This window comes from Apodemus sylvaticus, chromosome 9, assembly GCF_947179515.1.
Source record: "Apodemus sylvaticus chromosome 9, mApoSyl1.1, whole genome shotgun sequence".
NCBI classification, from domain to species: Eukaryota; Metazoa; Chordata; class Mammalia; order Rodentia; family Muridae; genus Apodemus; species Apodemus sylvaticus.
The window spans coordinates 109,493,972-109,508,595 of record NC_067480.1 but is presented as its reverse complement, the minus strand read 5'-3'; positions in this window follow the sequence as shown (position 1 = coordinate 109,508,595).

Here is a 14,624-nt window from a genome sequence, read left to right as displayed (position 1 = left end):
TCCCAACAAAAGAAAATTGAGGTGGGGGAGGTGGGAGTGGGTCGGGTGGAGGGGCATATATGTGGAGACATGGGGTGGGAGGAGGGGTTAGGGGTCTTTGGGGAGGGGGAGAATTGGGAAAGGTTTTACCATTGGCAATGTAAATGAAGATGATAAATATTTGTGGTGGTTTGTATATGACTGGCCTAGGGAGTGACTCTATTAGGAGGTGCGGCCTTGTTGGAGTAGGTACGTCACTATGGGTGTGGGCTTAAGACCCTTACCCTAGTTGCCTGGAAGTCAGTCTTCTAGCAGCCTTCAGATGAAGATGTAGAACTCTCAGCTCCTCCTGTACCATATCTGCCTGGATGCTGCCATGTTTCTGCCTTGATGACAATGGACTGACTCTCTGAGCCTGTAAGCCAGACCCAGTTAAATGCTGTCTTTTATAGAACTTGCATTGGTCATGGTGTCTGTTCACAGCAGTAAAACACTAACTAAGACAGAAGTTTCACAGCAGTAAAACCATAACTAAGACAATATTCAATTAAAAAAAATACTCTGTACGAATCTCCACACTGGTACCGAAATGCGCTAGCCTGTAACCAGTTCTGAACAACTGCAACACATGGCAATACTACTTTGTTCAACTGGTCTCTTAATATTTCATTTAAAAAAAATATATATATAGCTTTTAAAAACTTTTAACTTTTAAAATTATTTTTATTTTGTGTGTGTGTGAGAGAGAGAGAATACATGTATTGGGGCCAGAGTCAATTATTTCCTATTACACTTGTGTGTTCACCTTGAATAAAGCCTGTAATAAAATAATTATGTAAAATATATTATATATAAAGGTATATTGTATTAAAAATAAACATACAGAGGCATTCAATCTCAGTAGCTGTGGGGTAAGGCAGGGCAGTCTCTACGCTAACCTGTTTCAGGGCGTTCTAATGAGTATCTGTGAACACTTGATCAATAAGCAAACACGTTTGGGAGACACAGAAGGAGTTAAATGAAGCTGGAAAGAGTCTACAAGTAGTGTGTCTCTGAGCACTCCATCGGGGTGTTTTTATAAAATGGAGGTGAAGTATACCCCAAATGTATGTGATCAAGATATGATGACGTGTTTGTGGAACATTTGGATGGGACTGAGAGTAATGAACAGCAGTTGACAAATATTTTTCACACATTCCTATGAGTTTCGAGACTATTCTGCTTAGGTAGACATTTTAAAATTGTATAAGAAATTGATAGTTATAATTATTGAACATAAAAATGAATCTATTATATAACTTATTAATTAAAAGTTCCCAGTGGAAGGGGCTAGCTCAATCAATAAAGTGTATGCCATTTCTGATCCTTAGAACTGACATAAAAAGCCAAGCAGAATGGTCCATGTCCATAGCAGACAGTCTGTCAGAGTCAAGAAACGTGGGTAAGCTCAGGTTCAGTGAGAGAAGCTCTATGTGTATGAAGTACAACGAGTGAGGAAGACACTGATACAGACCTTGGGCTTGCAGACTCAGCTGCTGGCATGTGTAAACATGCAGAGCACATGTGTGTGCATGTATGCCTGCGCAGATACATGGATGCACATACATGCACACATACATCTACACACACACATGCACACACATGTACACAGTCCCATACACTTGTGCACATACACCCATAAACACACTTGTGCACATACACCTGTATACACACTGTATTAGTTTGGGTTCTCTAGAGTCACAGAACGTATGGGTAGTCTCTATATAGTTAGAGAATTTGTCGATGACTTAGTCTATAGTCCAACTCTCCAAAAATGGGCAGGAGCAGCTGTGGATGGAAGTCCAAGGATCTAGCAGTTGCTCAGTCCCACGAGGCAAGCAGGCAAGGAAGAGTGAGTAAATCTTCCTTCTTCCAATGTCCTTATATATCTCCAGCAGAGTGTGTAGCCCAGATTAAAGGCTGTAGGTCTCCAGCAGAGGGTGTGACCCAGATTAAAGGCTGTAGTTCTCCAGCAGAAGGTGTGGCCCAGATTAAAGGCTGTAGTTCTCCAGCAGAGGGTGTGGCCCAGATTAAAGGCCTCCATGTGTGCCTCCATGCCTTTAATCCCAGATGATCTTGAACTCAGAGATCTCCTTGTCTTAGCCACTATGCTTCAAGATCTCCATACCAAGATCTAGGTCAGAAACTTATATCTGAGCCTCCAAATTAGGATCATAGGTGAGCCTTCCAAATCTAGACCATAGTTCATTCCATATATAGTCAAGTTGACAACCAGGAATAGCCACTACAATCCACCCCTTGTCAACTTGACACAAATAACATCTCATGTCCACACGAAACAATAACAAGGTGGTGAAAACGCCTAATATGATATAACTACTCTTCGTACAATCGCAAAAGCATTTGTAAATTTACAATGGGGCAATGTCCCTTGGGAACATTCTTTTAGTGTCTCAATACCAATTGATATTAAAGGAAGTGGAAGAAAGACAAATGTATACTTAACAAAATAAGATAGAAGCATTCATATTACTTATAATCCTCATTTCTGCAACTGGTTACGTGGTGTTAGCTGGTATTTATAACTACCTTCCTCTGCTACCCATTCTGTATTTCCTTCACCTTCAGCAAGCACCTCAGTAGGTCTTGGCTCTTTTCATGGAGAATTGACCCATACCTTCATTCCTGATGGGTCATCCTTTGTCATCCTGCTTGGATTAGGCTGTTGTAGTTTCCTATTGACTTTAATCACAGGACATGGTAGTACTAAGAGATACCCTAGGGGATCTCCTGCACTCCAGACATAATCCTGCTTACCTCCATTGTGGAGAGGCAATCCAATTTCCCCATGGTAATCTGGATCTATCACTCCTCCTAACACTGTTATTCCTTTCTTAGCCTGTTGGTTTAAGGGCATTAGAAGCCCAAAATGGCCAGGGGGAAATCTGAGCTTCCAGTTCAATGGAATGTTTCTTGTGGCTCCTGGTAGGAGCACTCCCTCCTCTGGAACCAAAAACTTCTAGGCCAGCAGAACCTAAAGTTGTAGGGACAGGAAGCAAAAATTTTCCTAGAGTGTCACTAGGAGTGATAGTGGAACTATTCCCTTTTCCACCCCTTGATTCCTGGACCCATGGATCCTGGCTATGGGAGAAACTGTATCATATATTGAACGCTGATTCAAAGCATATACTGCCTTCTGAAGAACTCTGCCCCAGCCCTCCATGCTGTTGCTACCTAATTGGCACTGTAACTGTGTCTTCAAAAGGCCATTCCATCTTTCTACCAGACCAGCTGCTTCAGGATGGTCATGGTAAGACCACTGAATTCCGTGATCTTGGGCCCACTGTCACACTTCTCTGGCTGTGAAATGAGTTCCTTGGTCAGAGCAATACTGTGTGGAATATCATGACGATAGATAAGGCATTCTGTGAGTCCACGGATGGTGGTTTTAGCAGAAGCATTACATGCAGGAAAGGCAAATCCATAACCAGAATAAGTATCTACTCCAGTAAGAACAAAACTTTGTCCTTTCCATGGGGGAAGTGGTCCAATATAGTCAACCTGCCACCAGGTTGCTGGCTGGTCACCTCGAGGAATGGTGTCATATCTGGGGCTCAGTGTTGGTTTCTGCTGTTGGCAGATCTGGCATTCAGCAGCAGCTGTAGCCAGGTCAGCCTTGCTGAGTGGAAGTCCGTGTTGCTGAGCCCAAGCATAACCTCCATCTTGGCCACCATGGCCACTTTGTTCATGTGCCCATTGGGCAATGATGGGGATTGCTGGGGAAAGAGGCCGACTGTCCACAGAACGGGTCATCTTATCCACTTGATTACTGAACTCCTCCTCATCTGAAGTCACCTTTTGGTGAGCATTTACATGGGACACAAATATCTTCACATCCTTTGCCCATTTGGAGAGATCTATCCACATACTTCTTACCCAGATGTCTTTCTCACCAATTTTCCTATTGTGATCTTTTTTATGTCCCTGACCATCCAGCCAATCCATTGGCTACAGCCCATGAGTCAGTGAACAATCGTACATCTGGCCATCTCTTCTTCCAAACAAACTGTAATACCATGTGTACTGTCCGAAGTTCTGCCCACTGTGAAGATTTTCCTTTACCTGTATCATTCAGGGTTGTCCCAGAAAGGGGTCGTAATGCTGCAGCTGTCCACTTCTGGGTGGTGCCTGCATAACGTGCAGAGCCATCAGTAAACCAGGAACTAGTCTTCTCTTCTTCAGTCAACTGGTCATAGGGAACACCCCATGAGGCTATAGGTGCATGCTTGGCAGCAGATGGCATTGTAACAGGAGTAGAAACCATAGGCATCTGAGCAACTTCTTCATGTAACTTGCTTGTGCCTTCAGGACCTGCTCTGGCCCGATCACGTATATACCACTTCCATTTGATAATAGACTGCTGTTGTGCATGCCCTACTTTATGACTTGGAGGGTCTGATAATACCCAGCTCATTATGGGCAGTTCAGGTCGCATAGTAACTTGGTGTCCTATTGTCAAACGTTCAGTTTCCACTAAGGCACAATAGTAGGCCAAGAGCTGTTTTTCAAAGGGAGAGTAGTTGTCTGCAGATGATGGTAGAGCTTTGCTCCAAAATCCCAAAGGTCTCTTCTGTGATTCACCTACAGGGGCCTGCCAGAGGCTCCAAACAGCATCTCTATCTGCCACTGACACCTCAAGTACCATTGGGTCTGCTGGATCATATGGTCCAAGTGGTAGTGCAGCCTGGACCTGTTGAAGAGCCTTCTCCTGTCCCAGGCCCCACACAAAGCTAGTAGCTTTCCGAGTCACTCTGTAAATAGGCCTGAGTAACACACCTAAGTGAGGAATGTGCTGTCTCCAGAATCCAAATAGACCCACTAAACTTTGTGTTTCTTTCTTGGTGGTGGGAGGGGCCAGGTGCAATAACTTATCTTTCACCTTAGAAGGAATGTCTCTGCATGCCCCACACCACTGTACTCCTAAGAATTTCACTGAAGTAGATGGTCCTTGAATCTTGGTCGGATTTATTTCCCATCCTCTGATACATGTAGGTGTTACCAATGAATCCAAAGTGGTTGCTACTTCCTGCTCACTTGGTCCAATCAGCATAATATCATCAATATAGTGCACCAATGTGATATTTTGTGGAAGAGACAAATGATCAAGGTCCCTTCTAACTAAGTTATGACACAGGGCAGGAGAGTTAATATATCTTTGAGGCAAAACTGTAAAGGTATACTGCTGGCCTTGCCAACTTTAAGCAAATTGCTTCTGGGATCCTTATGGACAGGTACTGAGAAGAAGGCATTTGCCAGGTCAATAGCTGCATACCAGGTTCCAGTAGATGTGTTAATTTGCTCAAGTAACAAAACTACATCTGGTACAGCAGCTGCAGTTGGAGTTACTGCCTGATTTAATTTTCGATAGTCAACTGTCATCCTCCATGATCCATCTGTCTTCTGTACTGGCCAGATAGGAGAGTTAAAGGGAGATGTGGTGGTAACCACCACCCCTGCATCTTTCAAGTCCTTGATTATGGCAGTAATTTCTGCAATTCCTCCAGGAATACGATATTGCTTTTGATTCACTATTTTCTTTGGCAGAGGCAACTCTAAAGGCTTCCATTTTGCCTTTCCAACCATAATAGCCCTCACTCCACAGGTCAGAGAACCAATGTGAGAATTCTGCCAATTTCTGAGTATATCTATCCCAATTATACATTCTGGAACTGGGGAAATGACCACAGGATGTGTTTAGGAACCCACTGGACCTACTGTGAGTTAACACATCAGTCAAAACTTCATTAATCACCTGTCCTCCATAAGCCCCTACTCTAACTGGAGGACCACAATGTTTCTTGGGATCTCCTGGGATCAGTGTCAATTCAGAACCAGTATCCAATAGCCCCTGGAAAGTCTGATTATTTCCTTCCCCCAGTGTACAGTTACCCTTGTAAAAGGCCGTAGGTCCCTCTGGGGAAGAATTGGAGAAAGACTAACAGCAAAACTTTTAGGTTTCTTATCAAGATCCTTCCTCAGGAGAACCCGGCCACCCCTTCATTCAAGGGGTTCTGGATCTGTAACTGGCTCAAGTCTGGAAATTGATTCACTGGCCGAGACTGCCTTTTGCCATGATCCAATGCAGCCTTTCTATCATTGGTTTGAGGATTTTTCTGCTTATACAGATCAAACAGATATGCAGTAGGTTTCCTATGTATTTCATCCCTGGAAACACCATGATTGATTAGCCAGCACCAAAGGTCCAAAGGAGTCATATCATTATAAGTTCCACCTCTCTGCCCATTAAGGGGTATGTCATTATAAACACTGTTTTGTCTACACTGTCCATTATAATAACTATGATCACCTTGTCTCTGGCGATTCAATGCTGCCACCTGGCCCTTGTTAACTCGGGGCCCAATTAAACCCATTGAATTTAATTCATCTAATTGAGCAGCAGCATCTCCAACCCTAAGGTCTGGCACAAGGAAAAGGGCAAGAACAAATCTCTTTAAATGTGCTGGTGCCCCTCTCACCAGTTTGCGTCTTATAGGACTGGTGAAGGGCATATCTTCTGGATCTTCCCACTGTGGAGGATTAGGTTTTACACAATTTATCTACTCTAGCACTGCAATTCCATAAACCTTAAAATCCCTTCATCAACACTAAGCCAAGGGATATCAGGCATCTCCAACTCCTTTTCAGTAGGCCATCTTTTAATAAATACTTCATCCAACCAATCAAACAAACTTTTGACACCTTTTTGAACTGTGCGAGCTTCCATATTAAACCTAGAATCTCCACTCAGAGGGCCCATGCCAATAAACTCAGCCTGTTCTAGTTTTATGTTCCTTCCACCATTATCCCACACCCTTAAAATCCATTCCCACACATATTCCCCAGACTTCTGCTTGAACGAATTAGCAAACTCATTAAGCTCCTTATTAGTATAATGTATTTCCTCATGGACTACACTTTCTACCTCCCCTCTAGGGGCCTGCTTTGCCTTGAGTCTGGTTATAGGTCTAGAAGAAACTATTGGTGGGCCCTGAGAAACACCAGTATTGTCAACAAAAGTCACTGCTGGTTTATCAGGCTCTGATGGATTAATTTCCTCAAGTGGAGAAGGCATTATTTCAAGGGGTGGGACTGAGGGTACTACTGCTTCAGGTGGAGCAAATCCTTGAAAATCTGAAGATTCAAAATTCTCAATTTCAACAGGGTCTTCCCACACATCCTCATCCCAAGTTATAGGATCCCATTCTTTGCCAATTAATGCCCTTACTTTAACTGCTGACACCCTCTAAGGTTGAGACTTAAATTTTCGCTGTAATTCAGCCAACCTTATAATGAGGGCTTCAGTTTGATTTTCTGCTACTTGAGCTCTATGGCTGCTAGAGAGTAGATTCTCTTCAAGGGCACACTTAGCAACTTTTAGATTGTTTACTTGAGTCTGGAGCTCTTCGATTTTATCACACAACTCCTTCCTTTCCTTCATTGTTTCCCCCTCCCCCCCCTCCCCGAGATGCTAAGAGCAAGCAGCCAGCAAAATCATTTTCCAATTTCTTCCCCAACTTGGAGAAAGTATTATATACCACCGAATCACCTAATTCATCAAGATAATCAAAGGCATTAGCTTCTTTAAGCTTGAGATATAGTTTCATCCACGGGTCTTCAATATTCTCTGAGCTCCCAGGAGGGAGAGAATCTGGAGAGGTTTCAGTAGTTGAAGGTGCTAGTGGATCAACCAACCAACTCCAAAAATTTAAAACATTCATCCTTATACTTTTGCTCCTCTAAAACCACTCCTGGTAGCAACTTGTCTTAGTCAGGGTTTCTATTCCTGCGCAATATCATGACCAAGAAGCAAGTTGGAGAGGAAACGGTTTATTGAGCTTACACTTCTGCGTTGCTATTCATCACAAAAGGAAGTCAGGACTGGAACTCAAGCAGGTTAGGAAGCAGGAGCTGATGCAGAAACCACGGAGAGATGTTTCTTACCGGCTTGCTTCCCCTGGCTTGCTCAGCCTGCTCTCTTATAGAACCCAAGAATACAGCCCAGAGATGGTACCACCCACAAGGGGCCTTCCACCTTGATCACTAATTGAGAAAATGCCCCCCAGTTGGATCTCATGGAGGCACTTCCCCAACTGAAACTCCTTTCTTTGTGATAACTCTAGCCTGTGTCAAGTTGACACACAAAACCAGCTAGTATACACACTGATGGACAAACACACACATGAGTGTGTGCACACACATACACATGCACCTATATACACCCATACACCCATATACACAGGCACTCACACACCCATACAAACATCCATATATACACATGTACATGTACACACACACACCCATACACACTCATGCACACACCCATATACACATGTGTGCACCCAGCCCCATATACACACCTATATACACACACTTGTGCATATACACCCATATATACACTCATGCACATGTGCACACATGTACACATGAGTGTACTCACACACGCATATATACACACATACACACATCCATACATACACACACAATTTCTAATGTAATTTCAACATGATAATTTGACACTCAAAAATATCCATTTTAAAAATAATTAAGGGAGTGTTTTATTCTTGAACCTGTGTTTCCTTTTCACCCTCTCCACAGCTATTGTCTTTACAACACATCATTATCTGTGAAAGTATCTTACTGTTTATCCCATCACACAAAATAAATGTGTGAAAACTTTACACCATTTTGGTGTGTCCACAGTAGTATAAGCAGAAACTTTTCTTTTCTTTTTTTTTTTTTTAAGATTTATTTATTTAAGTACACTGTAGCTGTCTTCAGACACTCCAGAAGAGGCCTTCAGATCTTGTTACGGATAGTTGTGAGCCACCATTTGGTTGCTGGGATTTGAACTCAGGATCTTTGGAAGAGCAGTCAGTGCTCTTAACCACTGAGCCATCTCTCCAGCCCGAAACTTTTCTTATATATTGAATTTGCATTACAATTATGCTGAGAATATTTATCATCATAATAATATCATTTATATAATTAATGTGATTTGTTACATCTTAATATGATTTATTACTCCAATTATTTTTAAGCTTGATTGATTACAATCTAAACACAACTCCTCCCATGCATCCACATAATGAATAGTGAAATATAATAAAATCTAAAAAACATTATGTGACATAACTTGGAAAGCATCAGTAAGACACTAGAAGACTAATTTGTAGCCACTATACACAAAGACGGGTCTGTCGCTTTTACAGCTGCTTCAGACACCCACATGTTTTTATATTGCCATCTCTAAAACTGCTCATGGGCAGTATTTGCTTGTGTGTTAATTCCCTGCTGGCTTTGATCCCACATCACGCAGAGCCCAGATATTGATCTTTCTTATTTGAGTTCCTCGGCCTGACTTTCTCAGGGACGCAGTCCTTAGCTCTGCACAGAGCTCACTGGCTTGCTCTTGGTGCACCTGCGTGAGGGGTCTCCTGATCAAAGGCTGCCAGGGCCCAGCTGTGCTGTCCCTGAGCCTCTCCGAAGTCTAAACAGAGCTTTGGTGCCTACTTAGCTAGCTTTCCATCTTATCTGCCTCTTACGTTTTATCAGCCCTCCTTCCGGGCCTCCTTATGCAGCGCCCCCAGTATGAGAACATTTCTAATGAGAGAAAAGGAATGTTTTCACACCAAATCTCAGCCTGCATGGATTCCTCATCACCTGCTCACTCTAGATTTTTTTTTTAAGATTTATTTATTTTATGCATAGGAGTACATTGTAGCTGTCTTCAGACACTCCAGAAGAGGGCATCAGATCCCATTACAGATGGTTGTGAGCCACCATGTGGTTGCTGAGAGTTGAACTCAGGACCTCTGGAAGAGCAGTCAGTGCTCTTAACCCCTGAGCCATCTCTCCAGCCCTAGATTTGTTTTTGAGATATTTCTAATTTTGTGATATTTCTATTTCTAATTCAATTCTACTTGCCAACTCAGTAGAGGAAAAATGACTTACCAGTAATCCCAGTTCTGGGGACACTGAGACAGGAGGATTGCTTGTATGACGGCAACCTGGAGTATGTTATGGTGAGAATCTGCTTCTAGACCAACTACGAACAACAACAACAACAACAAAACAAAAACAAACAAACAAACAAACAGAGAATGAGAATGTTCTCACTCTGTGGGGCCTCCAGATGCCGGCCAGGTCGCTGCCCTAGCACTAGACCGTGTCCTCTAATGATCCACTGCGGGCAGCAGGCTGGGGGAAAACGTTTTCTGTGCCTGAAAGTGGAGTTACCAGTAACTCCTCTGTGATCAGCCGGGGAGACAAAGCAGAGGTCTTCCTCAGAGTCTCTTCCTTGCAGGAAGTAGCTTTTAGACTCAGCTCCTGTGTCTACACGATGCAGGATGGGGACTTGAGATCTTTTTTGTTAGCCTTTTGAGTGACTGCTAAGGTGGGCAGAGGAAGACTTTCTAGATGCCAGTGATAGGGCTCAGTCACTGCCTCCCTTGTCACAGGCTTCTGAGTGTGCAATTAGCTCAGGAGCTGTTCCAGGGCGGTGGCGCTCAGCTGTTCTCTGGAGCATCACTGAGTCCTTCACAGACCCAGGAAGCCCACGGAAGGTCACATGATCACAATCAGTCAAAAACCAGAGAAATATATACTTGAGATACTGATAACATGTGTGCTTGTCTCAAAATAGTATTATGAGGAAAAAATGAATTGCCTAAAGCTGGGAGGTGGTGGCACACACCTTTTACCCCAACGTTTGGGAGGCAGAGGCAGAGGTAGGCAGATCTCTGTGAGTTTGAGGCCAGCCTGGACTACAGAGGGAGTTACATACAGGACAGCCAGGGCTGCACAGAGAAACCCTGTCTCAAAGCCAACAACAAACAAACAGATAAAAAGTTGTCTAAATCAGTCCAAACCAAGATACTATAATATGTGAGCTTGGCACATGGCTGGCTCGGCCCAGGCTCTGATGGATGTGCTTATACAAAGAGAATTTTTAGTTTGGCACCAGGGGCCTTCCTCCTCTCTTTCTCCTTTACAGGTACTTGATTGGACGGGGGAAACAAAAAGAAACAAAAACACCTTGCAAAGCAGTCATTATGTTGCATAACAGTATTTTGGTAACAAATGGACCACAGTGGCCTAGTAAGACTGTGTCACTGAGGGTCAAAGCCTTAGTGTGAAGCTGGAGACTCTGGAATCACAAGAGAGGGTGGATCACCAGGAAGGTACCTCAAGCTCGGGGAGGAAGCAAAGGTTGTCTCAACCTTGCTTGCCTGCCAAAGCTCAGGCAGTCAAAGCGAGAGCTGGCAAGGTGGATTGCATCAGATTCGAAGGCTTCCGTACAGCAATGTGAAAGAGACAGCCTGTCAAGCCGGGGGAAAAAACTTGCCAGCTACCCACCTGCCCAGGGACGGACTGAAAAATGTAAAGCATCAAAAGGACACGTGAACTAGTCAATGAATGGGCAAGTGAACCGAAAAGACATACAAAAGAAATACAAGTGGCCAGGAAACATGAACAATGCTCAGTTTTCTTAATCTGGAAAATTTAAATAAAAATTACACTGAGGTCAGCAGGACCCTCGCCCAGAGTGCACAAACCCTGAGCGTCCGCCATGTGCTGGGTGTGGTGTCGCATGCCTGAAACCCAGCACTTCTGAGGCAGAGTGTTTAGAAGTTCAAGATCATCCTTGAACTACATAGCAAGTTTGAGGCCAGCCTGGAAAGCATGAGACCCTGTCTCAAAGACAAACAAAATTATACGGGTATTCTTCAAGTCGCATACTTGGGGTGCTGAGCAGAAAAGAAAGGCTGCTGTGAGTTCAAGGTCAGCCTGCACTTCTTAATGTACTTCAGGTCAGCCTGGGCTTGACAGAGAGATGCCTTGTCTCAAAAACAAAAGAAAAGAAAATTGCCCAGATCTGTACATCATCCCAAAATCCTTATGCTTACTACACACACACACACACACACACACACACACACACACACTGTGGTGTCCACGAAATGCTGAGACTGACTGACCGCACGTTAGTCAAACCCAGATTGTCTTACTAGTCAGGGTTTCTATTCCTGCACAAAACATCATGAGCAAGAAGCAAGTTGGGGAGGAAAGGGTTTATTCGGCTTACACTTCCACATTGCTGTTCATTACCAAAGGAAGTCAGGACTGGAACTCAAGCAGGTCAGGAAGCAGGAGCTGATGCAGAGGTCATGGAGGGATGTTTCTTACTGGCTTGCTTCCCCTGGCTTGCTCAGCCTGCTTTCTTATAGAACCCAGGACTACCAGCCCAGGGATGGCACCACCCACAAGGGGCCCTCCCCTCTTGATCACTAATTGAGAAAATTTCTTTCAGCTGCATCTCAAGGAGGCATTTCCTCAAGGGAGGCTCCTTTCTCTGGGATAACTACAGCTTGTGTCAAGTTGACACACAAAACCAGCCAGTACACAGACCCGTCACTGAAGGGCACCCAGCAGTACTTAGCCTCTGCAGTCACCACTGAAAGGCAGTCAGGGCGCAGATTCTCCTCACCTCTCCGGGCCCTTGCCCCCTTTGGCTTTCCAAAAGAACCACTTTTTGTTTTGTATTTTGGGCTCTCTCTCTCTCTCTCTCTCTCTCTCTCTCTCTCTCTTTGTGTGTGTGTGTGTGTGTGTTGGTATATACACATGTATGCATGCTTTGCATATGTATAGGCACATGTGTGGGCATGCATTCCATAACGTGTAGTCATATGTGTGCAGGCGGGCATGTCCATATGATGGCGAGGCCTGAGGTTGGTGTGGAGACCTGGCTTCCTTGGCTCTCCTGCCTTGTTCATTGAGGCAGGCTCTGTAATCAAGCCCAGAGCTCTCTAATGTGGCTGCTCTCATAGCTTGTTCTCGAGTCCTTCTAAGGGTGGAATTACAGGCACAGCACCATGGCCATGCTCACCTGACATTGAGGTGGGTGCAGGGGATTCAGACTGATGCTGGTGTGCACCGAATCATCTCCCCATCCACGGATTGGTCTTGTATATCCCGGGCTCCTTGATCTGTATTGGCGAGGGGCTGCCAATCGGAGGTGAGGAGATGCCCAGGATTGCTGCTGGGACCACACAGCAGGACACTGGGCCATAGAGAGTGTCCCAGAGGCCATCCTTACTGACAGGAGCACTTCCAGTGCAGGCTGATTCTCCCTGCACCTCGAAAAGCCTCTGCAACTGAACTGAGCCTCACTATGCAGGGAGGTCAGACTGAGGCTTCTCATCCCTGGGACACAGAAATGAAGGAAACGGGTGCAGGATCTGCTTTCTGTGAACCAGGCTCTCACCTCTTCTCATTCATCTTTGTACTAGGTGTGTGTGTGTGTGTGTGTGTGTGTGTGGTGTTACTTAACTTTCTGTTACTATAATGTAACTGAGATAATCAATGTATAAATAAGAAAGGTTTCTTTGACTCACAGTGGCTGTCACCACACTGACAGCACATGCAGAGCAAAGCCATTTGCCCCCCAGTTGGGAATTGAAAAAGAACTGGGGCACGGAGGGGGGGGGGTCGCTGCTGGAGAGATGGCTCAGGGGTCAAGAGCACTGACTGCTTTTCCAAAGGTCCTGAGTTCAAATCCCAGCAACCACATGGTGGCTCAAAACCATCCAAAAAAGAGATCTGACATGCTCTTCTGGTGCATCTGAAGACAGCTACAGTGTACTTAGATATAATAATAAATAAACCTTTAAAATGAATTTTAAAAAAAAGAGAAAAGAAAGAGAACAGAAGGAGAAGGGGCCATGATCCTTCTCAAAGGCACACCCCGGAACTTAAGACTTGAACTTCCTATGCAGCCTAGAATGACTTTGAACTCCTGATCCTCCTGCCTCCACCTCCCCACTGCTAAAATTACAGTGTGCACCATCACATTCAGGGTTAGGCTCTGTTGGGGGCTGAACCCAAGTTGAGCACTCTGCCTACTAAACAGAAGCTCTCTCCCTTCTTAAAGAGTCTGGCCTCTTCTCAACAGTGCCAAGCTGAGGATCATGGCCTTCTGGGAGACATTTAAGATTCAAATGATAGCCGGGCGGTGGTGGCACACAACTTTAATCCCAGCACTTGGGAGGCAGAGTCAGGCAGATTTCTGAGTTCGAGGCCAGTCTGGTCTACAGAGTGAGTTCCAGGACAGCCAGGGCTACACAGAGAAACCCTGTCTCAAAAAACCAAAAAAAAAAAAAAAGATTCAAATGATGACATGATGACACCACACATATATGTACACATGTACACACATGTAGGCATGCACACATACATGTACATAGGGCATACAAGCACACATCCATACACTCACACACATGCACACATATGCACAAGCACACACATATGTACACATGTGCATATACTCATATGTATGCACACATGCACATGTGTGCACATAATACACACATAAGCATGCACACACATCCCATATGCATACATGCATATATGATAAGCACTTGGCATATCCAGTTATGGTGTCTGGCAAATCTCACGGTGTGTGTTGGGGAAGCTACTAAGCTGGAGACCCAGCAGAGCTGATGATGGGGCAGTTCATGGTCAAAGGCAGAGAAGCAGGAAGTCTGACACGGAAGTCCAAGCCAGGGAGCACCATCGTTTTTTTCAAG